Source organism: Acinonyx jubatus, chromosome E1 (genome assembly GCF_027475565.1).
Source record: "Acinonyx jubatus isolate Ajub_Pintada_27869175 chromosome E1, VMU_Ajub_asm_v1.0, whole genome shotgun sequence".
NCBI lineage: Eukaryota > Metazoa > Chordata > Mammalia > Carnivora > Felidae > Acinonyx > Acinonyx jubatus.
The window spans coordinates 50,920,345-50,948,344 of NC_069397.1; positions in this window are offsets into that span (position 1 = coordinate 50,920,345).

The window sequence follows — 28,000 nt, forward strand, 5'->3', positions numbered from 1 at the left end:
CAGTTCAGAGCTTGGAGCCTGCCTCAGATTCTGTGTCTCCCTCTCTCTCTCTTTCTCTTTCTCTCTCTGCCCCTCCCCCACTCATGCTGTCTCTGTCTCTCTCTTTGTCTCAAGAATAAACATTAAAAAAAAATTAAAACAAACAAAAGAAGTCCTGCTTCAGCAAAGACTTGTTATCATTTTGCCAAGTTTCCTTCTCCATAATGTTTGTTGGTTTTCACTAAGAATGCCAAAAGTATTAATGATGCAGTGGGACTCCATTTTTATCACCCAGAAGCAAAGACTCTATCAGATCACAGAGTTACTTCTTTTTTACTTTTTTTTATCTAATATTTTTATCAGAACTATTGATAAAAATAGGGATAAAGAACATATAAAACTTACAACGTACTCAGGGCACACTGTGATCTCTCCTGGTCCCTCCTCCTCCCCAGTCCCTCATCTTCCTCCCCCTACCTTCACCCCCTTCCCTCTCTCCCTCCCTTTTTCTTAACCTCTTCAGGCCACCCCCATCATATTTTTGCTTCTACTACTCCAATGAAACTAACTACTCTTTTCAAGATCACCAATAATTTCTTGCCAAATTCAGAAACCAATCATCTGGCTCCTTCTTACTAGACTCTGGGCAGCTTCCACAAACCACACTTTGCTACAACTCCATTCATTCCACCCAACACACCTTCTCATTCTGTGTCCAAGGGCTCAGCTATAGAAAAGCTACTCTTCACTGCATATGCTTTTTTTCCTAAGTAATCTCATCCAATCCCACGGATTTAAAGTCTTCTATCTGTTGGTGAGTTCAAAATATATAGCTCCAGTCCTGAACCCTCCTTGAACTCCAGACTCATAAATCCAACTCTAAAGCTGAAAATACACAGAACAGAATAATTCATTCATAAATACTCCTTTTTCACCCCCTCCCCCGCCCCCCCCCTCCCCCCTGGATGCAATATTCTGCAGTTTCATGCTTCTCAGAGAATAGCAGTTCTTTCTGTTCACTGGCTTGGGCCTAAAGTTCAAAGTCTACCTTCATTTCTCACTACCCCCCAACAGCCAAATCAATCATAAGTTCTTGCAGCTCCAAACATCCTAAACCCTTTGCTCATCAACAACTTTCTTCCAAGCGGCCACTGTGTCTCACCTGGACTGCTACTATTCTCATTCCTTCCTCTCTTATTCCAATGCCGAGCATTCTTCACACAGCGGCTGCAGTCATGTGATAGGATATAAGAAATGGACTTTCTTTGCCCCAGTTTTCCTGAAACACCAATGTCAGATACCAAAGTAAGTCTCAGGCAAATCCTCACATGTGGTGCTTCAAAATAAATCCTCAATAACTTTTTCTAATGACCTTGAAGCTCTCTCAGCCCTTCTGAACAAGAAAGAATCAAACAGAAAGGAGATTTAGGAAGACGCTGGGTAGAGGGATGTCTTGGCCTCCCGTCCAATAGAGCTGCCTGGAGAGCTGGAGAACAAGAATCTTTCATCAGGAAGGGCTTGGATATGTACTTGTGGATGTTCAGGGGCCTAGCAAGAACATTTAGTGGTCAAGAGGAAGAGAGATTTAAATACTGGGTCAAAGGAAATAAGGAAACATGGGCCCACCACAGTAGCACATGAGAGGACGTTTCTATTTTAATGTTTTGAGCCCAGGGAACACCAAGCCACCCAGCCCAGTCTCATTCACCTGCAACAGCTGAGTGGAAGCCTGTGGTGGGCTAGGAGAGAAGTCAGTCATACCCTTTTGCCAATGCAGGTACGTTTCCCATAGAGTGGCAGCCTGACTGGGAGAGAAGAAAGAGATAAACACTAAATCAAATTCAGGATTTGGATTGTTACACAAGGCTGGACATTCTCCTGAAGTTGAAACTCTGTTTGCAATTTCACGCCATTACAGAATAGTGTATAATGAAAGAGTGAACAGAAATGTTGCAAGTCTACCAGAATTTTCATCCAGGACCACGGCAAGGTAATTCTTACTGAATGCATTTTAAGAGACAGTGGGAATAACATATAAAGGCATTTGACTTCGTTACCAGTCACACTAGTCCAAAAAAACAGTGATGTGGTCTACTAAATATATAAATCAGATACTATCTCTCTTCTGTAATTCCCTCTGATGTCCTCCACTGTATTTAGAATAAGATCTAAATTCCTTCCATTGCATTTAGAATAAAATCCAAGTAAGATCTATCTCGTAGCCTTCAAGGTTCTACCCAGTCTGGCCTCTGTTATACACTGGCAACTCCTCCCCACCCATTTCCTCCTTGCTAACTATTCCAGACACACTGGTCTTTTTCTCTGTTGTTAGAACATATAAAGCTTACTCTTTTCTCAAGGACTTTTCCCTTTGCTGTTCCTTGCTTGACTCTGGAATTTCCTTCCTTTAGATGTTTGCAAATAGGAACCTTCATTTCTTTTAGGTCTGCTAAAATATCACTCTTTCAAAGACTTCTCCCTAAATTACATTATCTGATTATGACTTCTCCACCATTCTCCCATTAGTGAATGACCTTTCATCGGTTTTCTTCATACACTGTCTCTCCCCGCTCCCTGCACCAACATTTCATTTCTACAGTTCTACAAAGAAGAAATCAAAAGGAACGGATAGTCACAAATGTCATCATCAAAATCACGATGAAGAGCATGAGATAGATAAGGACCTCCCTTACGTTAGAAGAGTAAGCTTTTTTAGTTACAAATGATTAACACTTTGACAATTTAGAAAATTTTATTTTCATTGTGAGAAGATATATATCACATAAAATGTACTACGTATCCGGTTTTAAGTGGACGGGTCCGTGGCATTCAGCACATTCACACTGTTGTGCCATCATGTCCACCATTCATCTCCGGGACTTTTTCATCTTCCCCAACAGAAAGTCTGTGTACATTAACCACTAACTCCCCGTTTTCCTTCCCTCCAGCTCCTGCTAACCACCATTCTAATTTCTGTTTCTATGAATTTGACCCTGGGTACCTCGTGTAAGTGGAATCACATATTTGTCCTTTTATGCCTGGCTTATTTCGCTTAGCATAATGTCTTCAAGGTTCATTCATGCTGTAGCACAGGTCAGAATTGCATTCCGCTGTAAGGCTGAATAATGCTACACTGTATGTATATACCACATTTTGTTTATCTACTCATCTGCTGATGGACATTTGGGTCATTTCCACTTTTTGGCTCTTGTGAGCAAAGCGACCATGAATGTGGGTGTACAAATATCTGTCTGAGTCTCTGTTACCAATTCTATTTGGTATTTATCTAGGAATTGCCAGATCATATGGTAATTTCTTTTTGAGGAGCTGCCATACTGTTTTCCACAGTGGCACACTGACTTTTAACTACACAGTAGTAATTACAAATGGGTGTGGCTTATCTTCTCTGTGTCAGATCCTCTACTTTAGGTGCCTTACCTGTAAGGTCACATGCGATTCTCATATGATACAGTTTTTTATATTTTTTTTAATGCCTCAATTTGCAAATGAAGAGAGTTGCCCAAATGGATACATCAGTAAGTTGCAAAGCCTGGACCTGAGTTGAGGTCAGTTATGAAGAGTTATAAGTAGTTTAAGTAGGTAGCATTATAACATAGCACATTGTAATCTCTAGAACCTGAAGAAACCCTTAGAAATCATGAAAGATTAAGCCCAAAGAAACAGATACATGTTTTGCCTATAGGAAAGAAAATTATTAAGTTTTTGCTTTCTTACATGGTAGATTATTCTAGGTTCAAATCTGTTAGCACCTAAGACTTTTCTAATTGAAGGTCACCTTCTGAACTTCCTCCTGATTTAGATGGTCATGGGAAAGGCAGACAAATAACTGTTTCTTAGAAGAACCGCGGGTGTGCCAGGATGTGGACACATGTCATGAAGAGGGATGAAAAAGCCAAACAACTACCCTGACCAGGTAATCACTGATGAGATTACCTATTTCTCTAAATGCAACCAAAATAAACTAACTCTCCAATAGGTATATGGGACAAATAGAGATCATCTCCTATTAACCTGGACAAAGCATTCTTCCACATTCTAAACCAGGATTATTGCATCAAGTTATACTGAGACTCAGACAATATGCCAGTAATAAGCGGCCCAAAGAGGAAATCCCAGTTTATATGACTCACTGTTTTGAACAAATATTAACGTTGGCGAGCCAACTTTTCTCTTTGTATCACTTTTCCAGATTACCAAAAAGTTATATAATACTTCAAAGTAGCCAATACAGGCAAAATAAACTAGATAAACTATGTGGGTTACTCATTTCATTACCAACAGCCTCCGTCAACTCACTTAGTATTTCTCTGAAACCTAAAAGAAGTAAAAAACCATTTTCCATGCAGACCAGTCTTACTCTGAGAATACTGAATTCAGCAGGGATCTAGATGGCAACTCTTCATATCAACCAGTTTAAAACCAGCTCAGCCTGAGCATAATGGAGTCTCACAGAAAACAACTTTTGCAACTGTCAAAGAGCCCTTTCTTCAGAAGCTTTTACCTAGGCTGGCCTATGATATGTTCACAAATCCTCAGCAATGACAAATGAAAATAATATAAATTTCTCTGCTGAGATAGGCAAATTCACTCCCCACCCCCTACCCCCCGGGAATTACAAAATAATAATGACAACATTATTCAGAAAATTCATGCCCACGTGCAAAGTGATAATCCAACTGACCTTAAATGACAGGATTAGATTTATTAGATTAGATGAGCTATAAAGTAAGTCCTTCATAGACCTAAATCTTAGAATTCTTCATGTCCATGAAAGCCAAATTTACATTCTATGTCCATGCTATCACATAAAAATGAGCAAACTGCTCCTTTTTATTCCAATCTAGGTATAAGGTTTGCAGAAATCTTCCTATGTGAGGTAGGTGATGACTTTGAGGGGATACATTGAAGAGGCTCATGGACAGGGGCACTGACTGATTTGTCCCGTAGGATTTAGTGACTGCACATCGCTAAGATTTTCATCTTTATTATTATTTGCCAAAGGTTATTCAGAAAGTTCAGGAGGTCATCACATGTTGGAAGCATATGTCACGTTTGCAGAATCCTGCAGTGACTGTGGCATGAGAAGTAAGCATATGTGGCCACACAAAGTGGCAGAACAGAAACTTGTAGGGGAGAGTGAAGAGAACAGGTTAAGGAACACTGAATGAGGAAGAGCAGAAAAGAAACAGGATTCGATGCTCAGAACATACATGTGAATGAGAAACTCTAAGGACACAAGAGCCAAAGTGATGAGAAAACAGATGTGTATGCGTATGTGCATATGATAATATAAAGAGCAATGTCTATTTCTGTATGTTACCATATGTGTGTGTATGCATACTAATTCCAGGTAGAACCGCTCAATACAGATATTCTGGAAGATGTAATTTCTAAAATGAAGTCAATACCTGGGAGAGGAAATAGGAAAGCAGAGAGGAACAGAAAGAAAGATTAGCTAGGTCATAGGTTTGACCCCGCTTAGTCAATTATGGACCCCTTAACCTAGATTTCTCTTCCTAGACTATTGATTTAGCTTTGATTCTGAACCCTCTTGGATGCCACTTGCGTTAGAAACAGAAAAAAATTTAAAAAAGTCCATTGATTTTTCTCATGGTCAGTCTGTTCCTAAGGCCCTTACAGCTAATCAGTTACCACCTCCCCCTACTTATCTTATCAGGGCTTTCTAATTTCCTCCATTAAGAGATGTCTGACTCTGTAGTGCTGAAATCTCACAGTCTGGGTACATAAGGAGATTAAACTGAGTCACTGACTCCCCTTGATCTTCTCTACTTCCCCTTATTGAAGGCGTGTCTCTGTTTACCATGCAAGATAAGGGAGTACAGACAAGGCAGGAATAGAATCTTAGAAGATGCAAAGGATTGAGATATTTGTGTTGTGTATACAGTAGGTGACAAGAAAATTCCACATGGGGAAACTATCAAGGGTTCTTCGACTATAGTTCCTTATACTCCTCTTATGAAAGCCCAGAGCTCTGATGATGTCTGAGGGCGTAACCAGATTCCAGCCTTTTCAAAGAGTAGTGATTAGCTGAAGTGTTTCTGACAGCTAAATAAATATTTTCTAAATAAAAAAAATATACTGTATGTTTTAAATGGAATATCAGAACCATTTTTAGAAATGAGGATTGCTACTCTGGGATTCCCCAGCTGCCAGGCTCTGTTCTAAGTAGAAACTGCTATTTTCTGACTGTCGCCAGCTGGAAGCTCCCCTGTGCCAGTGAAATGGCATTTTGGTTAAGCCTCACAGGGTCTAGAGCTGCTAGAAGCAGTGCCTGCCTGAATAAGTAATGCAAACTTCAGAAAAGTCCGTTTCAAAAGCTTTGCGAATATATAGGTATAATCCCAGATTTAAGACCTAGTAATGAGGAATAACTGGAAAGACACACACACGCACAGAGAAAGAGAGTCTCAGAGAGTTCCAGACAAAGAAAGAAACCCTTATCATGAAGTCACTAATCCGGATAATGGTGGGTGACGTGAAAACCAAAGAAATCAATGCGGCAGACTTGAGTGTCCTCTTGCAAGGTTAAAAAGAAAAAGGGATTATTAAAAAGTAGGAGAAGTGAGATATATAATCAAGGACAACTAGAAAAATTTACAACACTGTGAAAGGTATTTAAAGACCAGAATGACCTGAGAATGTATATTACACATACGGTTACGGTTGCATTAAAATTATACATAAATGGAGTAAAATCTTCAGGTAGTATGAAAGTTATTCTTTATCCAGAGAAGCACTCATTTAGTGTCTTCTGTATTTTTCCAGAAATTTTCTATATGCATACAAAAATAACGTATACCAGTGGTTCTCAAATGGAGGCAATTTTGCCCCCTATTGGAAGCTATATTCAAGTTAGAAAACAGAAGTTAAATAACCCTTTGCATAAATGATTTCTAGAGTATCTGGAACAAGATAAACTATAATATATAAAGAAATGATCTTAAGGCAACTGTCAGAAATCTTTGGAATAATGAAAAACAAGAGACATAAACAAAATTTGCCTTGACTTCAAAGAGAGACAACGGACAATTTTGAATAAAGGTATACTAGTAGAATCAGAATGCCTCCCCTTTGAAAAGTTCTAGAATACACTGTGAAATGGTTTAGAGACAGAAAACGTGTGGTCAGCACTGGAAGTTCACAGGAGTCCTAAAAAATAAACTGCATGAAGAAATTTCATTTACGTTTTTATGAAATAAAAAGGTAGATCAAGTGAAATAGACATAGTCATTTCAGCCAACAAAATATTTGGTAGTTGTTCCTGTCATAAGAGTTAATAAGGTGGAGACCTTTGTACGGAATAATGTTATCAGGTAAATTTATATCTGGAATGACTTGCAATACCTAAGGAGCGTCTACCAAAACAGAATCCTGCAAATTCTGTCCCATGGGACATCTGTCATCCTTTTTTTTTCTCTTGACAAAAATAATAAACAACTTTCAGAGAAGGCACATTTATTAAATTTTAAATGAGTTAAATTGTGGGATACATAGCTAATTAGTGCAATCAATTCTTCCATGCATTTAGCACTTACCTATGCTCTTTGCACTTTTTTTGCATCAATATTTGCATTTACTAATTAGTTTGCATTGATACTGCATTTACTAGTCACAAAACCCTATTGCGATAATAATTGAAGAGGAAACTAAGGCATAGAGAGGTTAAGTAACTTGCCCAAAGTAACACAGCTAGTAAACGCGGATCTGGGCTAAGAGCTCGGGATCTTTGGCTCCAGAGGTTACGTCGTCAATCATGATACTTCACCTTCCTCTAGTGTATAAAGAATTCATAAATAATAAATAATGACATCAAGGTTCAAAACTATTCCAACAGGCTACAGTATCATTGAAAAGCTTGTAAGGGACACATGTAGCATGTCCTCACATCAGACTCCAAAATATTACTTATTTCAGTTGTAGCCTGGATGCTGGCACCTCATAGGATTGATACAGCAATATTCCGTGCATAAGAATATCGGTTTCTGCTATCTCCAGCTTGCTCAGCTGGTGCGGGAGGGTAGGAGCCAATGCAGAAGAGTTTAGCTCTTACATTTAGCAACGGTGCCCAACAGCAGAGTAGAGCTTGGGAGTAACATTTTATCCCATTCCCAGGTCCAGGTGGTCTCTGGGGACCGGAGTGATGACCAAGCCATACCTCTGCCTGACCCTCATGATACAATTAGGTACCCGGCTAGGAATCCGAGTACCCAAAAAGGAAATTGAATTAGATTTCTGGAAATATTTAAGTGGTGACCAATTAGCCACCAAAGTAATATGTGCCAGAAGGGACTTCTGCATAACTTCTACAAAAGCCCTCAGGGGTATGACAGTATGGAAAGCAAAGTAACTTTGGCATCCGAAGGTCCAGGAATGGCAGGCTATTGATGGCTTGTTCCCTACAGGAGTTGCTTGCAGTTGAAAATCATGGAAGCTGCAATCTTAGGTGTCCTTTAGGTCTTGCCATCTGGGGGTGGGGCAGAGTAGTAATGGTCTTTAAACCTGGATGGAAACGGTGTTTCCTCCCACATACCAAGTCTAATTGATACATGGTAGCTGCCAGAGGGTAGTGTTAAAGAAAGCTCCCCAAGCTGCACCCTAGTCCTGTGACCAGGAGCTCTGTACTTGATTAGTGATTGTCTGCATGTATATCTGCCCTCTAACTAACAGCATTACTTATATTTAGTTTTGTGATAGGGAGGATCTTGGTTCTAGGAAGTAGCTTTCTGGACAGAACCAAGAACCCTGAGGCACTTTCTGGAAGTATGTATACCGAAAATAGCATCTGGGAGAAATGAGGAGTCAGCGCGAGGCAGCCATTCAGGACAGAGCTCTATCCCGCAGGGCTTAGAGCAGGGAGGAAAAGGATATTTTGAACGGTATCAACTGAACGCAGATGGGGGGTGTTTGGAGGTAAGCTGTAACCCCACAAGCCCAATGGTGTTTAAAGGCTGAGCGTAGGCGCAAGGAGTCGGGGAAGCATTTGAGGACATGTAGCTGTCTAATATCCTGTCAGATAAATGACGTGACAGTACAAGCCTCACAAGGATGACTGTTTTCTCACATTCCGTAAGTGTAAGATTTCGTTTTTCCTTTGTTGTGAATATATCCTACTACCAAACACATACGAAACTTCAAGCACTAATTTCAGTATAAAAAGAAGGTGAATGCTCCTAGCAGAAGGAAATTCAGATAATCCTTTGATGAGGCCAACATTAAATGTTACAAACGGAAGTATTTAGGAGACTTCCACCATAGTGGTCTTAAAAAGCTCTATCTTTCCTTTGGATCACTGATGTCCTTAGGATGAAACACTTACTTATAAGGACATTGTCCCACATTTTACCAGGACCTTCCTAATAATCCAAATTCAGAAAGATAACAAAAGCCTCTTTTTGGCATCTCAATACAACGTACATTTGGGAATACGGCCCTCGTCTGACAGGAGTCATTAGGTGTGAAAATTAATAAATGAAAAAACCTCACCAAAGTGGAGTCCGAAGGCTAGACAGGGGAGCCTACCATGTGACATCAAACACAGGAAAAATGGTCAAATACAGAGCCCAACAGAAGAATCCTCAACAGGAAAAGGTGTATCTCGCATTTTGTACAAGAAATGGATCATCCCGGCAATCTCAGCCAATGAGAAACCGTCATCACTCTGAACTCTTGCTTTCCTTTAATGGACTTTTCTTCAAAACAACCCCTCCCAACTTCCTCTTCTTCTCTGTAAAATAATGTTCCTCTCCTTTGTTAGACTTGCCTATGGTTTTGCCATAGTTCGCTTGTCCCAAAGTCCAATCCATTTTGCTAATAAAGTAACTGGCCATTTTATTTTTCAGGTTAACATAGGCTTGTTAGTATGTCCTGCCTGTTTAACTCATGAAAGTAAGCTCTAATATACTTCCCAAACTACTTTTTTTTTTTTAATGTTTATTTATTTTTGAGAGCGAGAGAGACAGAGTGTGAGCAGGGGAGGGGCAGACAGAGAGGGAGACAAAGAATCGGAAGCAGGCTCCAGGCTTTGAGCCGTCAGCACAGAGCCCAACGTGGGGCTCAAACTCACGAATCGTGAGATCATGACCTGAGCCGAAGTCAGACGCCCAACTGACTGAGCCACCCAGGCGCCCCTACACTGCCCAAACTATTAAAACTGTTGTTACCAAGATGTTATTTTATCTTTTTTTTTTTTTTTCTGTCATGGAGAATTCCAAACATATTTTGCTATTATAGTTCAGTTGTGAATAAAAAATAATTGCAGTAATAATAGAAATAAGAGTCATCAAGAAGCATCATATGGCTTTTAATAATCCCACTGATAGTCTAGATTTGATGTCATGGTTTAATGAGTGGTTATTTTTCCCCTGAGAAAATGAGTAATGTCTCCTCTGTTAGAAAGTACTTTTCTGAAACTACTATTTACAGAAAATGTAAAAGCCTTCATGAATTGTTAATGAATCAAGTGACTTGTAGCAATAAAAAAGAAAGAAAAATTGAGATAATTAAAAGGTAAAGAAGATAATCTCGTTTCTGGAGAACTAGGGACACCCAAAGAGTTCCTTTTGATGATTCAGGTCATGTTCCATTCTTAAAGTGACTTCTATTTCTCATTAGCACTTTCTATGAAAAGCAATGTTTAAGTGCAAGATATAACAAAGCTCCATAGATTTCTAGGGCTTTCTATCTGATATTGGAAGAAACCAATGGGCATCACTGTACCATTAACTCTATCATTAAAATGCTCCATTTTCCAGACCGGATGGATGGTTAAAAAAGGATGAGGGTGGAAACAAATTATTTCACAAAATGTTTCATCGGCAAACTACTGGGTTACATAGCTTTGGGAATTTTAAGGAAAATTATACTCCCAAATAGTTACAAAATATTTAAAAATATATAATAAAAATTATTTAAGAACCATCATTCCTGATTGAAGCCATAATGTTACATGTTCCCATGTTTTTGTAGCAAGAAACTCAAGTTTAAAACAACAATTAGAATGGACAGTTAATACAAGAGGCATGTAATTATCAATTGAAATCCAACCATCCTGTTCCATAATACAACTAACACCAGAGATGGAGGTATTCTTGTGGTCTCTGGTGTCTCCCTCAGAAGGTTTAGAAATTTCAGGATTCAAGGAACATGAAAACCACTTCCATTGCTGTTTATGGCTAATCGTTTTTAAGAGGAAAACTGGATTAAAACAAACCCAAATTTCTCTCTCCTCTCTATCATTGCCTTTTGTTTTATTTCTTTGAGATCCTGATTGCCAGCATTCATACATCTATCCCTTTAACATATTTGTCCCTCTGACTGCCAAGTCATAAAATGTTTCCACTTACACATGTAGCTTATTAAAATACAAGATATTCTATCTAGAGTCCTGTCCTTTCTTTTCTATATTTCGTCAGAACTTAAAGTTCTGCAGAGTGACTGCAGAGTGAATTTTGTTCCTAAACAGACTGAATTTTTTTCTAAAGATCATTATAGGCATAACTCAAGGTATTGCAGGTTGGGTTCCAGACCACTGCAATAAAGTGAGTATCATGATAAAGCGAGTCAAGTGAATTTTTTTGGCTTCCTGGTGCATATTAATGTTATGTTTACACTATACTGCAGCCTAGCAATTGTGCAGCAGAATTATATCTAAAAAAAATATATGTACCTTAACTAAAAAATACATTGTTGCTAAAAAATGCTAGCCATCATCTGAGTTTTTAGCGAGTTGTAATCACTGATCCCAGATCACCATAACAAATACAACAATAAAAAGAAGTTTGAAATATTTTACCAAAGTGTGACACAGAGACACAAAGTGGGCAAATGCTGTTGGAAAAATGCATTTTCCAACAGGGTTGGAACAAACCTGCAGGGTTGTTCCCTGCAGGGTTGCCACAAACCAATTTGCAGAAAAGGCAAGATCTGGGAAGCCAGGAGGATGAAGTGTGCCTGAGATTTAATTTGAAGGAGGGATGGGTAGAGAAAGGGAAGGAAAATGCTCTATTACTTCAGGTGGGAAATTATATTTGCAGAGTTCACAGTAGCTCTTAACATCCACAATTTTCAAGGATGGAAATACTACTTTGATTCTGCATCACTTCAGACTACAAGCTTCATTTGCTATGGATCCCAAAGATCACGGATTGCCAACAAGAAAGTGACCTTAAGGCCAATGGTCATAAAAACTAAATTCTTGATTATGTAATTATTATTTCAAACTATGATTACGAACTGACTTAGGATCCTTCTTCTCTTTACCTCCACTCACTTCCCATTATTCCACTGAAACTACTCTCTTCAAGATCCTGAATGACTTTCATGTGACCAAATCTAATGATCATTTCTATTTTTTCTTATTTCACTGAATACCTCGGTTGCATTCAAGGACTACTCTTCTGTTTGAAATGCTTTTTTTGCTTGGCTTCCTGAATATCACATTCTCTGTTTTTTTGTTTTTGTTTTTTAACATTTTTTATTTATTTTTGAGACAGAGAGAGACAGAGCATGAACGGGGGAGGGGCAGAGAGAGAGGGAGACACAGAATCGGAAGCAGGCACCAGGCTCTGAGCCAACAGCCCAGAGCCCGACGCGGGGCTCGAACTCACGGACCGTGAGATCGTGACCTGAGCCGAAGTCGGACGCTCAACCGACTGAGCCACCCAGGCGCCCCATCACATTCTCTGTTTTAATCTCACCCTACAGACCACCTTAGAGTCTCCTGCATTGCTTCTTTCTCTTCTGGCAGACCCCTAACTCTGAGAATAATTCTCCATTCTATCTCTACACTTTCCAGGGAGTTGAATCATCTGCTTCTTTGAGTTTAAATCTAGTGTAAGTGACATTGATTCCCACAGTAGCTCCAGTCCTAACTTCTATTCAGGATTCCAGCTGCCTTCTTGATTTCTCCACTGATGCCCAACAGGTATCTAAAGTTTAATGTGTATCAATCAAACTATTGGTATTTTCCCTTAAACTCTATCCTCTTACAGACTTTTTTCCCTATTAGAATAAACTACACCACCACCCACCCTATTGCTGAAAGCAAATATACAGGAATTATCGATTTACGTCTTTTCCATACTCCCCATGCAATTCAGCTTCTACCTTCAAAAGACAAAAATCTATTCATTTTCTCTCCATCTTCACTACCATACCCTCAGCCAAAGCCTCCATCAGCTCTTATCTGGAATTCTGAAATAGTCTCTGAAATGCAATCTTTCCTTCTCTCTTGCTCTCCTGCAAGTGAACTTGTACTCAACACAGTCAGAGTGGCATTCAAGACATAAACCAGATTGGATTACTCCTCTTCCCAAAGCTCTACAAGCACTTCCTTCAAGAATTAAAATCAAAGGTACTTCTTCTCTTGCAAAGCCTTGCAGAGCTGCATCCACCTCTCATTTTGCAACAATCTCTCCTTAGCCCACTAAACTGCAACACATTGGCCTTCAGGCTGTGTCTCAAACACATCAAGCGATTTGCTCTTTTAGGAGGACTGAACCAGCTCTTCCTATAATCTTTTACATTGGTGACTTCTTCTGGACATTCATGTCACTGCTAAAACATCATCTCAAGTAGACTTCCCCTGAACACTCAGAATTTTAGTAGCTACCCAGTCTCTCTCTAGTAAACTACCAGCACGTCTCTCATCACTGTCACTATTGCTTATGACTGCCATTCTCATGGGGACGAAGAACTTCTCCAGCAACTGTGCTGCTCTATCTCCAGCACCTGGAATAGGGCCTGGCATTTAGTAGGTGGTCAGATAATAATTTTGACTAAGTAAGATTAAATTTTAACTGACAAGACAGGATGAATGGCAACTTCCACAGAGGTCTGCTTGTCAACTGGTAACAAGCTTGTATCTAATTACAAGCCATTAAAGCACAGACACAAAGGGTCAGTCAGCATTTACTTACTTCATTTGCATCGTGATCTACTTCAAGTGGGCCTCATTTGTAACTGGGAAAGTTTCCTTCAAAATTGCACCAAGTGCTTACAATAGAGAAAAGGGGTCAAGTTTATGGTGTGTAGGAGGAAGAGCATGGAAGGGAAAGGAAAGGAAGGGGAGGGAAGAGGGGAAGGGAAAGGAAAGGAAGGGGAGGGAAGGGGAGGGGAAGGAAGAAAGGAAGGGAAGAGGGGAAGGGAAGGGAATGGAAGGGAGGGAAGGAAGGGAAGGAAGGAAGGAAGGAAGGAAGGAAGGAAGGAAGGTAGGTAGGTTAAGGGAGGAAGAACAGTGAAAAGACAGCATGGAGTTTAGTTTTGTTTTCTAAACAAGGCTACCTCAACCTTCTACTCTCCTCTTTCAGCTCTTTTCTGCCTTCTTAGTGTCTTCTCCTTTCCTTTAGGGGGAGCTCTCATTCACGGTGCCCCCAGATATTTTAGATGCCATCATATGAACCCGAGATCACACTTATGAATGGGCAGACCACACCTCTGGACCATCTGTGGACATCCAGAACCTTCCTGGGATGCCTATTCAAAGATCTCCTCCCCACGTCTCGGTCCCAGGGTCATCAAATAATCTTTCTGAAGGCTTTCCAGGTTTCTAAGCTCCAGAGTAAAATGTTAAAACTCCTTTACTTAAGCTTCTGGGAGTCAGAATGCTTTAAGCCATTATCACAAACACCTAAAGGGAAGTACTTGAAAAATGAGAGCAAGATTAAAACCTGATGGGGTGAGGAATGAAACGGGAAAAGGGAAGGAGAGGCACCAAGAGAGGAAGGAGGGTGCCAAGACAAATCCCACTTCCCTGCCAAATGTCTCAAAGGTACTGAGTGAAGTGAGAGATGCTTCTGCTTCTACCAAGCATTTATGAAACCAATACTTTCCAGGGGAATACAAAAAAAGGGGGGGGATATGATGTTGCAGTTGATGTACTCATATATATTCATGTATACATTCATTGAAACATAATCAAAACCTTCCCATCTCAATTTGGAAACGGGTTCAGTTTTCTGCAGTTGTTAGTGGCAGCCCATTCTTTACTGGAGCTTGTTTGTGCTGGTCAACTCCCTGGCGACAGAGCAGAGCCTTCTGAGATCATGTGGTAAGGTCAATTTCTAGCACTCTTCCCATATTTTCTGATGCAATCAAGTGTAACAATGTTGTATCCTAGTAAACATGGAAATGGAGCAAAGGAAACATTACTCTGTCTACCTCTGAAAATAATAGGCTGGATTGGAACTCAGGTTTGAATCTAGGACCCTGCTTAAAAGTCTTTTTGGTTTATACCAGGTCTCATATACTTTGTTTGCTTACAGATGAAAAAATTAACAAGAACAGGGGCCAGCTATGCAAAGCCCATTATGTGTTCAGTTGTACAGATTTCAGAATGGACAGGTGCCAAAACAGACTGAAAACATATCTGATCTTTGGTCAGTCCAACTGCCCTTCCTATGTAGGGAAGGTTGAATTTGATCTCCTGCTATGCAAATGTCTTTCCTTTTCCTGCTGATCTTTCTGGCTGGGTGGCAGAGAGGAAAGACCCTCTTCTTATTATTAAATCACTTACCTCCAGCATCTCTGGACATCTATTTCTTCATGTATAAAATAAGAGAATTTTATTAAGGAACGCCTAATCTCTTATGAATATGAAACTAAAGAAATAAAGACTTTTAAACTTTTATTTTTTTTAAGTTTGCACTTAGGGCTAAGTACACAGCTTTTATTTGTTTTAAAAAAATAATTGTTATTTTTCCCTATCAGAGCACATACTAAATTTCCCTTTCTGTTTTTAAATTGTGGTAAGAATACCTACCACGAGATCCACCTTTTAACAGACTGTAAGTGTAAAGCACAGTATCACTATCTACAGGCACAGCGTGGCACAGCCGACCTCTAGAATTTACTTATCTTGCATAACTGAATTTTTTTACACCTGCAGATTAGCAAGTCATTTCCTCTCCCCCTGGCGACCACCACCTATTGTTTGCTGTAAGTGGAATCATGCAGGGTTTGCCTCTCTGTGACTGGCTGATTTCACTGAGTATAATGTCCAGGTTTCATCTATGTTGTCACATATTATAGGCTTTCCTTCTTTTTTTTTTTAAAGACTGAATAATATTCCATTGCATGTATATACTACATTTCTTTATCCATTCTTCTACTGATGGGCATTTAAGTTGTTTCTACATTTTGGCTACTGTGAACAGTACTGCAATGAATATGGGAGTGTGGATATCTTTACAAGATCCTGATTTCAATTCTTTTGGGTAGATTCAGGAGAAAGTGAAGTATTTGCTTGGTGCTTTATTACTAACATGAAATCATAGGTATCAAGAATCATGAGGTTAGCCTTTAGCCAACAAAAGCCTTGTTAGCCTTGTTAGCCAACAAAAGGGCAATGCAATGTCTCTAGTAATTTAGAGAAAGAATGATTTAGAGGTATTAAGTGCCTACTTTGAGTCAAAAGTTGAGCTGAGGGATTCACATCTACTGCACCATCTGATTTTTACAGCAACAAAGGGTTTAGGAAAGAGTAACTGAGACTCAGGTTGAGGAACTTCGCAGAGGGCTTACAGATCTTAGCAACCTTCAAACCCTGGGAAGGCAAACTCTAAAAGCTACACTTTTTATAGCATACATTTTCAATGCCACATATCATTGCCATTTTGCTGTGTTGTCATTGATGCTGAACATATTGCCAGAATGTGCAAACATCAATATTTCCACTCCTGTTAAAAAAAAAAATCCCTGTGAACAAGTAATCTACAAAAACTAATGACAGTCTCTTGCAGCAGGCAACAGTTCGCTTTATTTTTTTAAAACATTTTCGAAGCATTCATGCTGCATTATTAAATGACATTTAACAATAAAATACCAGATTAAGAGACTCTGGTGGGGTTGAGATATATTTCAAAGAGAGATAAATACAGAAAGATAGATTAAACATGCTTCCTGCATGCATGTACTGCTTGCTCAGTAAAATTTGGAAAAGTTTTAGGTGGAGATAAGAAGGAAGCTTTTGAATGTCAGAGGTAAGGATTGACACCGTGAACTTGATTTTCTCAGCCAAACACGTTACTCAGTCTAGACTTGTGCTTAAGGTAGACTTTTTGAACCAAAGCCCTCTTAGAAGAACACTCTGAGGCTTAAGTCAATATACAATGATTAAATGCCTTGGCATTTTTAAGTATTTTACTAAACATAGGAGATTAAGAAAACCAGGCATCATAAATCTCCTAGTCCTTGGGCTACATGTGGTCTAATAATAGAATTAAGAATCTGAAACATTTTAATCCTTTCAACTGGCGGAAGATGAACTCATATCACTGGACGACATCCTCTTCCAGTCAATGGTATATGGTAGTACACCTTTCACTTCCTAAAATGAAGACATTTCGAGGCCGCTCTAAGCAGCACTAGATATTTTACAAGACTGTCTCTGGGAGTATCAACGAGACGGAAGACTTTTGTTAAGAGCTCCTGTGTTGTTGCTTCTCTTTCAAAGCAAAGTAAATGCATAGGTTTTGGATTCCATTTGTATACAAGATGGTAGTTAGGTGTTAGTATTACATGGTGAATCAAAGTGCTACTGCTCAGTTTCTTAATTTCTACAATTTCCTTTTTTTAATTCCCATTTGATGAAATGTTCTCAGTAGAGCCTGATAGCAACAAGCCCGATGTGAAATGACAGAAAACAAAGTAATGACTTGTTCTTTAAGAAAGTCTCTTTTGATGGCAACATCATTATAATTTGGAAAATTAAAAGCCTGTAACTTAGACGGAATTGTCTGTGCTGGGACTGATTCTTCCATAAAGGGTTCACTGTGGTCCTCTATTATTACAGGTGTCTAATTCCTATCTCCATGCTTGCCTAAAGCCGAGTGGGTGTGAGGGGGGAAGGGATGGTCTCTCATTCATAAGAGTTCAGCCCACCAAGGTGGGCCAATTGTCAAATCACACCTTGTAAGTTTCCTTCTCACCTTTCAGTTACTCCAAACATAAGTGGCTGCACCCACTTCAGCATAGATCACCCTTCCCCACTTCCTACATTTAGAAACTGTCTTTATCCCACAGCGCACACACACACACACACACACACACACACACACACACACACACACAATAGGAATTGTGCTCTATGCTCACTGTTTGCAAAATATATTGCTGAAAATCTAGGTTTAAAAAAATGACTAATAATTGCCAAACATCATTTCCTTTGTTTTGACAAGTCAAGGGTGAAATGCAGAACCTCGTTTCCATCAGTGGATTCAAAATGACCCTTAATGGAAGGAAAATGGATTGGGGATGAAATATCATGAGGACAAGTAAAACAGAAATGATAATTAGGTGGGCTGCAGGTTCAAATTAATTCATTGTCCTCACTACAGATGTTTATCAAGTTACGATTTTAGTTAAAATGACAGCTACTTAACCAAAATTCCTTACACTTATCCTTCTATACTTTTCGTGAAGAGATTGATGCCAAACCTTTCTGGTCTGGACTATTTCTTCGAACCTTCAAATATAGCTCTAAAGTGGCTGACTTTGGAAGTAACAAAAATAGCATTACCGTCTACCACAAAATAGAATGTTTCTGCTACTAGTCTGGTCCTCTTCTGACCAATCTGATTTGTGCAGGGGAGTATTCAAACTGGGATCTGAAAGGTGGGAAGAGGGATGAGAGACGCTTTTTCCCAATTCCAGAAAACAGATTTCTTCTCCACTCCCATGAAATATAGCTAAAGAAACAGTGGACTAGCCTGGACAAATGCAGCTGCCTTATGTAAACCTATTTTGATTTTCCAACTGTCATGTGTGCCTTAACAATATCTTGCCTTAGAAATTCCCCCAAAGATAGGGCAGGATGGTACAGATTAAAGTGAATAAATAAATAAAAGAGAGAAAGGAAGAAGAGGGGGAAAAAAGTACAGCCCCATGTTTCCTTATTTGTGATATATTACAAAATCACTACTCAACTCAGTGCCAGGACCATGCTTGGGGCAAAGGGAAGGTCTGTTAGGGCAGGACTCTTCCTCTGACTGAGGTATTCTTTTGTATGGTAGACAAACCTTTCGTTTTAATGACTTTGACAAGAGGTGGGGGAGAGGCGTTCATCATTCCTCACAAAGGTCTCATTGACAAAAGCTTATGATTTTTGTTCGAAAGCACTTCCTACCAAACAGCAAGACTTTGAAGTTGATTCTTTGTTCAGTCATGCTTGTTACGGTTTCTTGAAGAAGAAAGAGAAGAAGATGGGGAAGGAAAAAAAAAAAAAAAAGAAGCCCTACTACCTCTACGGCCAATTGTCTGTACAAAAATTTAAGAACACTTTTGCTTTAAGGACCACAAGCCAAGTATGAAATCCTCCTTCCAAGTTGTTTGTACCCCACCTTTGATTGCTAGAACATAAAGGTAAGTAGCTGAGATAGAGTTCTCCTCCGTATATGTACCTTATTCCATTCTCATGTGACTAAGTGTGAGACAGAGTGTGTGAAAGTACGTGCACATATTGGTACTATTCAGCATGGAAAACGTGAGCACTGTTCCGTAACTACCATCATTTCATTTTTTAGGTCTATGTCTTTTGGGTCCTCTAAGTTCATAAAATTTAAAGGGAATGTTTAAAATTATTCCTCCTGTGATTTCTCAGTTGTATTGTTCTTTTGTTTTATTTTGTTTAAGTATTGTTTTTTTTTGGTATCATTTTGGACATTGCAACAGGTTTCTAACTCAAATATAAACTGACCTTAATGAAGCCAGCAGTGGCACTTTAAATTACAAAGGTTTCTAGGGAAGGTTTTTTTGTTTGTTTGTTCTTGGTATAAACTGCTCTATTTGCCATCCGTCTAAGTCTGGTGACTTGTGTCGATGTTTCGTTTTCTTCCTGTCGCTAATTCGCGGTCGTCACACAACTATTTGTGTCGTTCTAACCACCTGGCCCCCAGCTGTCCACTGGTTTTATGAAACCATGTTGAAAGCTCACAGTGTAGAATATAAATACCAGTCAAGGAATCAAAAGCATCCTACAGAAGAAAGGCAAACACATGTGTCCGCTTGTGACTGAAGGTGGAAGGCTGTGCCTTGAGTAGACACTCCATGAGCAATTGTACTTCAGACCACAGACATTATAAAATCACTACAGAAGATTTCCTGTAGCTTGACACTCTGCACCTTCAGCCAAATATACTACATGTATTTTATTTCCTATTAACTTTCCTTTCATATTGAACTTTATATTGTAAACGACCTCCTTTTATTGTTATCCATCAAGGAGCGGTTTCTTGGCATAGAGTTAGAGTAAAACATTGCCAAAGACGTTTTTTGGCACAAGGCGTCAATTAAAACTGATATACCGACCCAGTAAGGAGAGATTAGAGCATTTCCCAGCACTGTTTTCTGGATTATTTCAGAACAAAGCAACAGAGTTGTATGTGCCATTTCTCTGGATTGAATGTCATGTTCAAAATTATTCTTTTGAACAGGCACTCACATCATCATTATCTGAGTTTTTCACTACCCACATTTAACATATTTCCTGGTGAAATGGATTGTTTTCTTCATCTCATGCTTTTTATTGTTTCTTTCCTTGTAGCTATCTTTAAAATTTGAAATGCAGATTAAAAGGAAAGTCGTACTGTTTCTAAAATAGGTTGTAGTAAAAATACAAGATAAAAGAAAGTGGACAGAGTTAAGTGCCCTTAACATTAATAGTATGTCTGTTGTTGACAATGAACTCAGAATTCAAATACTAAAATAGGCTCTTGGGGAAGTGTTAGGAGCAATGAAGGAATGGTCAGAGGGAACTTTCTAGAGCAGTTCAAACATCAGGCTGCTTAAATTCATAGCATATAATAATATCAACTTCAGTCAAGACTATTGGGCTTTGTTGTCTGTTGCAATGCATTTTTTTCATACCTTAACACTGCAGAAGCTAATGGAGCATGGTGGGTTAGCCTGGGCTTTGAAGTAAGAATAGCTGAGTATTCCCAGGTTCACCATTTTCTAGTTCAGCCAGCTATATAACTTCTCTGTGTCTTCACTTCATCATCTAGAATCAGGGGCCTTCATGGAACTACCTTGTAAGAGTCTGGTGAGGATTCAATGAGAAAACGTATACAACCCATACAGTGTGAACTATTATTACATCACAGTAGAGAAATCAGTCAATGCCTTCAATGTTAAACTTCCCGGAATTTCTGTTCATTAAGAAATCTCCCTTATTTCAATGGCAATCAAAATGATTCTTTGGAGGCACCTGGGTGGCTCAGTTGGTTAAGCGTCTGACTTCAGCTCATGTCATGATCTCATGGCTCGTGAGTTTGAGCCTCACATCAGGCTCCGTGCTAACAGCTGAGAGCCTGGAGACTGCTTCAAATTCTGTGTCTCCCTCTCCTCTCTCTCTGCCCCTCCCCTGCTTGCACTGTATCTCACTCTCTCTCAAAAATACATAAATATTAAATTTTTAAAAATTATGCTCTGGAAGTTGAAATTAACTCTTTCTTCTGCCACTATGCCAAGTGGGGTTCTTTAAGGGATTGCCCCACTGCAAAATAACTAGACTTTAGAGAAGGCTCACTCTAGAGACATTGGTGGCCACACCAAAAGTATGGACTAGATCTAGAATAGAAAGAGAGAGGGAAGTAACTCTGAGGGCAAATGCTAAGGGTAGCGCTGCCCTTGAAACATGGAGCTGGAGCCAGCTACAGAAGGAAGAAAGATGAATCTAGAACTCTGGTGATCAGCTGAGACACTGCAATTTAGCAAAGACTCCTGGATAACAGCAAAGCAAGTCTTCCTTGGAGGAAAAATATCCAATTTAGGTCTTTAGATACCACACAGGTTAAGATCTACCAATGAGCTCACTCACATTCACTATCACCAAGCTCACAAAAAGTCAAATCTCTGTGAATGAAATAACAGACACAAACAACAACAGAAGGATTAGCTAAGTAAGTAGGGGTCAATAAAAAAATGGACTACAGCCCCACTCACACGTGGCCCCAAAGGGAAGCAGTCAAGAGAAAGACCTTCTAGTGGGCAAAATTTTGGACGGTACACCTGGTTATCCACTTTGTGTGAAGAGAAAAAATGGTCTGGAATAAGAATACACATGGTCTCTTGTGCAGTGGTACATGGCTTGGCTAATTGGCTAGGGACCTGGGAATACTGGAAGACTGGGGACAAGAGTGCTGGGGAAGAGGCATGTACATGACCCAACGGGAATGAACGCAGAGTGAACATCTCTGTATCTCACATTTATGTTTAGCAAAGACCAATGCCCACTGCAGAAGGGACAACTAAGTTGATAGAATGATATAGGCCAGTTGACGTCAGCCAGACTCTGACATCCTTGGACATCTCAGTGCTTGAGCAATGGGCTTGTGTACAGAGTATAATGGCTGAGATGGAGCTAATGCACAGACTCAAAGCAAGGGTGGCCTCCCATCAAGGGAGCTGGTGGGTGGTTGACCGGCTAGCAATAGGAACCAAGGCTGTGGCCCATTCTTCCTTCTAGAGTCCAGTTCCTCCAGTATATCAGCCAGTCATTTGGCTGCAAGTTAGAAATGGCAATATTTCATCATGGCTTGGCTTGACTCATACTCTGGATATGAGTTTGCATTTTTTTTTTTTTTTGCACATAGTAGCTTAGCCATCATCACTGTCCAGGTCTCATAAGAGTGTCTCACCTATTAGCATGGGATCCCACATGACATTATATTGGACACAGGAACATGCTTTACAGCACATAAGGTGCGGCAGTGGCCACAGATCCTCTGGTCCTACTACACACCACACCATCCAGAATGTACTGGATTGAAAGAGTATGGCCTCTTAAAGACTCAGCCCAGGCACCAGCTTTAAGTTGACACCCTATGAAGATGGAGTACCATCTTTCATGATGCAGTATACATCTCAAACCAATGTCTCACATATGGTGCTGTGCTCCCAGTAGGTAGAACACGTGAGCTTGGCAGTCAAAGGAAGAAGTAGGAATGGTCCCATTCACACATTTGGTGACCCATGTGGAGAAATGTGTGCTTCCTGTCCCTACAAATTTAGGCTCTACGATCTAGATATCCTTGGTTTCACAAGGTATGCTGTCAGCAGGGGAAATTCCACTAGAATTAAAGCTAAAGCCGCCACATATAATTTTGGAATCTTCATGACAGTAAGTGCAAGCACAGAGAGTCATTATCATGACGAGGTAAAACCATTACTACAAAATAGGGTCGGGGAGGAAGAGGCTGGCCACTGGGACATGTCTTACTACTCTCATGTCCAGTTTTAACTACACATGGTTAAGTATCAAAAACAACAACGACAACAAAAGTATGTTGAATCTGTGTCACCCCCCCTAGGCAAGCCACCCAGGCTGGCAGAAATGCTGAAGGCACGGAAAGAAGCCTAGAAGAGGTAATGGAGGAAAAGAGATGACGAGTATCAGTTACTGCCTTGGGATCAACTGTACAGCAGGGACTGTAGCTAATCTCACTAACACTTCTCTTTCCAGCACTGCTAAGGCTGTAATGGGGTATGGGGATTTGGGGGATGAGATGAATTTAAGTCTGAGTCATTCCCCTACATGTGCCAAGTACTCCATAATCAAGGTAACACACATATTATGTGACCTAACTTCCAGATATCTCCATGTTTCAAGGATCGCACATCCTTTTAGTGATTTAAAAAAAAAAAAAAAAAAAAAATTCTGGAGTTTCTTTCTGCTGAAACACAGGAAGTTGTCTTTTACTAAATTTCCCTCTCAAATGTTCGTGATACTCTCTTTAAGAAATGCTTACACGTTGCACAAATCAGTCAGTCACCCCCCTGGAGTCAGGCAGCTAGTTTGCACTTTTTAGGTCACTGTTTAGCATTTCAAGCCCAGCTTCAATCACGTTAATGCCACTCCCTCTGCAAAATTGTATCTCTGAAGGCTCCACATGCCGCAGGTCAGAGAAATCTCTTCTCAACCTGGCATCCACAATAAGGGGGATTTATCGGCTTCCATACAGGAAGTCCATCTTTAGGGAGGGCTTCAGGATTAATGAACGCTCAGTTTGAAAATGTCATCAAGTACATATTTTCTTCTACTGTCTGCCTCTGTCTCCAGGGTGTTAGCTTCATCCTATCTCTAACTCTCTCTTCCATTCCCACTCCCTATGACCCCATGATCATGGAATTCTGCCAGTGGCAATAATGCCACATGTTTCCTCATTCCTGTTAAAAAGAAAAAGTGTGCCTGACCCAGCATTCCAAAGAACAGTACCGAGACTCATCCTGACTGGTTGGCTTAAGTTACATGTCTGCTCTAGAATGAACATTTTTGAACCCCCCCAAAATTCTAATGTTGAAACCTAATCCCCACTGGGATGGTCTTTGGAGGTTGGACATTTGTGAGGGGATTAGTTCATGAGGGTGGAGCCTTCATGAATGGGGTTAGTGCCCTTATGAAAGAGACCCTGGAAAGTTCCCTCCCTCTGCAGCTACCATGTGAAAACACAGCAAGAAGACAACCACTAGTGAACCAGGAAGCAGGCTCTCACCAGACAATGAATGTGCCAAAGCCCTGACCCTGGACTTCCAGGCTCCAGACCTGTGAGAAACAAATTTCTGTTGTTCATAAGCCACCCAAATTCTGTTATAAAAGCCTGGACTAAGACAATGCCCAACCCTGAACCAATGGCTAGGGCCAAGGAATAATATAGTCTGATAGGCTGAACCAACTAGGTCCCACCTCTTGGGCGAGGGTAGGCTTAGTTTCACCCAAAATGTGCTAGGTTGAGGAGGAGTGAACAAAGATAAATCCGGGAATTGTTAGGAAGTGAAAATGGATTCAATATAGGAACGAGCAATGTTCACCAGAGGCACATTTTTCCAAGCAAAGACAAGGCCCTCCCCTTAGCCCCCCATGGAGCTGAAGACTAAAAAAGTAACAGGACACAGAAAATTTACAAATCAAGTAAAACCAAAAAATCTTAAAAATTAATTCTAGACATGTTGCTGTTGCTGGACTTCATAGGTGAGTCCATACCCTATCAAGTATCCTTTGTGCCAGTTCTTCCTGAACTCTACTGTATATACATATCTGTGGCCATCTTATAAAATGCTGATTCTGGAGTGAGACCGGAGATTCTGCACTCTAACAAGTTCTCAGGTGATGTTGAAGATGCTTGTCTGAGGTCCACACTTGGACAGCTTCTCTCCCTGTGTCTTGGTCCACAACCAAAGTGCTGACCCTGATCACCTCTTCCAATTTCCTTGAATCTCATGGAAAGATACACAAGTTCCTAAAATGAAACGCTTGGCAGAATTTCAAGTTCAACTCCAAGAAAGATAAACTTTATGTGAGTATGAGAAGAGTTTAACTCAATGCTGTTTCCAATCTTTCCTTCAGAGTGAAACTATTGTTTTACCCTGGCATATTCAAAGGAGTCCTTAAGGCATCTTTCCTAAAAACAAAGGTGTGTATTTCCTCAGTGATGAATTTAGACTTCTAAAGCTAGAAAAAACATTAAAGAACAAAAATGCTACTACCATTAAAAACTACATAAACCCTTTAATGGAGTGCCTGGGTGGCTCGGTCGATTAAGCATCCAGCTCTTGATTTCAGCTCAGGTCATGTGTCCACAGTTCGTGGGACCAAGCCCCACATCAGGCTCCATCCTGGCAGTTCAGGGCCTGCTTGGGATTCTCTCCTTCCCTCTCTCAGCCCTTCTCCCACTCGCACTCTCACGCTCGCTCAAAATAAACAATTTAAAAAAAAAAACCTTTAAAATGTAATTTTTCTGTACTTACCAGCTTTCAAAAATCTTGAAGTGTTGGATCTAGTCTCAATGAGAAGTTATATGTGTGTGTATGCACATATACCTATGCACGCCTATATACGTGTATATATACAAGCAAGCACACGTGCATGCTTACTAGAACAAGTTATGAAAATAGTTCATGGCATGTTTACTTCTCTCCTTCTCTGTCTTTTTCTTTTTTGGAGGCTTTGGATGCCTAGCCTGGGAATCCAGATGGCATGTGTAGTAACATTTCCATTGGAGGATGCATTGCAATTCTGATCAACCAACTTTTCAACTTTAAAACACAATCCATCTGTAGAGAAGACCAACTCACAGGAAGGGAGCTTCAGAACAGGCAGAGTGGCAGCCTGCTTTAGTTGGGGGTCACCAGGAGGACCACTGAGGCATGGCACATGGAATATATAACCAAATTTCCCTAGGGGATGTGAGTTGGCAAATAATGTTAGAATCCAGCAATATTAGTTCTTGGTCATTCTATTTATACTCTTCATTTAAATCAAGCTTTTTGATATTTGGTTCTCTTGCACTCCCAATCATACTGATTTGGCAACAGAGGAAACTACTTCCGAACGAACCTCAAAGTGGGGAGGGAACGGGCTTCAAAGAGAGAGCTTTCCATTGAATCTGGAGCCTGAAGAAATGCCTTTTCAGATGTGGATGGCACTTCTTCATTCATGAGCGTCTCATAGTGGTTCTACCTTTGTCTGTAATTAAAGGGCCAGAAGCTAGTTTTATATATAACTCAAGGCAATTGTAAAATATAAGTATATTTCCCCTGTGTTTAAATAAATGGAATAATTTGTCCCATAATCACATTGGTCTCTGTGAGCTCTTGAAGTTTTATTAAGGTGTAACTCGTGAGTCACACTATTACTTGGTTATTAAGCTTGAGTCTCATAGTACTTTTTAAAAATATGAATCCTTACTTTTGTAACTTTGAAGAATGGAAAGTTTTGAAGACATTATCACTACGGAAATCATAAGGTCCTGCCATATCCCTCTCGATCTGAGCACAACCTATGCAGCATTGATCATGTGTTAGACAAAGAGTCAAGAAGCAGATGAAAATGGTGGCTAAGAACATGCACTATGAATCTGGAGCATCTGGGTGTAAATCATGGCTCTGTCACCTATTACCTACTTGCAGTGTTTTGCTAAATATGCCTGAAATAACTGTATCTCAGTTTCCTCTCCTGGAAAACAGGAAAAAAAAATGATAGTACCTTCCTTAGGGATATTGGTAGAATAAACGAAGAGAAAGCACTCAATAAATGCCAGAGTTTATTATCACCATGGTCCAGAGGTTCTCAACTGAGGGAGATTTTTATGCCCAGGGGACATCTGGCAATGTTAGGAAACATGCTTGATTGTCAGGACCAGACGTGGCAGCTGCTACTGGCATCTAGTGCGAGGCCAGCCATCCTACGAAACACCCTACCATGCCAGGACAGCCCTCCTCCCCCATCACTATCACAAACAAAGAATTATCTGGAACAAATATCGATAGTACGCAAGGTTGTGATGCCAGGCCATAGCACAACAATGTTTGTTACACAGTAAAACCTTGGATTGGGAGTAACTTGTTCCGTGAGTATTCTGCAAGACAGGCAAACATTTCTTTTTTTCTTTAAAAAAAATTTTTTTTTAATGTTTACCTTTTAAGGGAGAGAGAGCACAAGCAGCGGTGGGGCAGAGAGAGAGGGAGACACGGAATCCGAAGCAGGCTCCAGGCTCCGAGCTGTCAGCACAGAGCCCAACGCGGGGCTCGAACTCACCGACTGTGAGATCATGACCTGAGCCGAAGTTGGATGCTCAACTGACTGACCCACCCAGGTGCCCCAAGGCTAGCAAACATTTCTAATAAATTTTAACTTGATAAAGGAACATTGTCTTATCATATGAGTGGTACATGATGCTAAATGTCACATGATCACAAATGAGCCAATGGTTCTTCTCTTTCATTCCCTCCCTCTGTCTCTCTCTCTGGCGGATTGTGGGGGATTGTCTCCCATGCTCAAATGCTCGGTCTCAGGCCTCGGTGTTTGGCAGAAATCCGTGATTTTTCAGAATGCTGGACGCATGCCCACAGCTGGCACTAGTGTATTTTTGTCACTTCAAAGCGCCTATGGACAGTCCTTTGTTTTTCCATACAAGAGTGAGCTTAGGAAGGCTTTGCTTCATTCTAGGTCATTGGATAGGCTCCTTTTTAAAGATGCACGAAAAGAAAA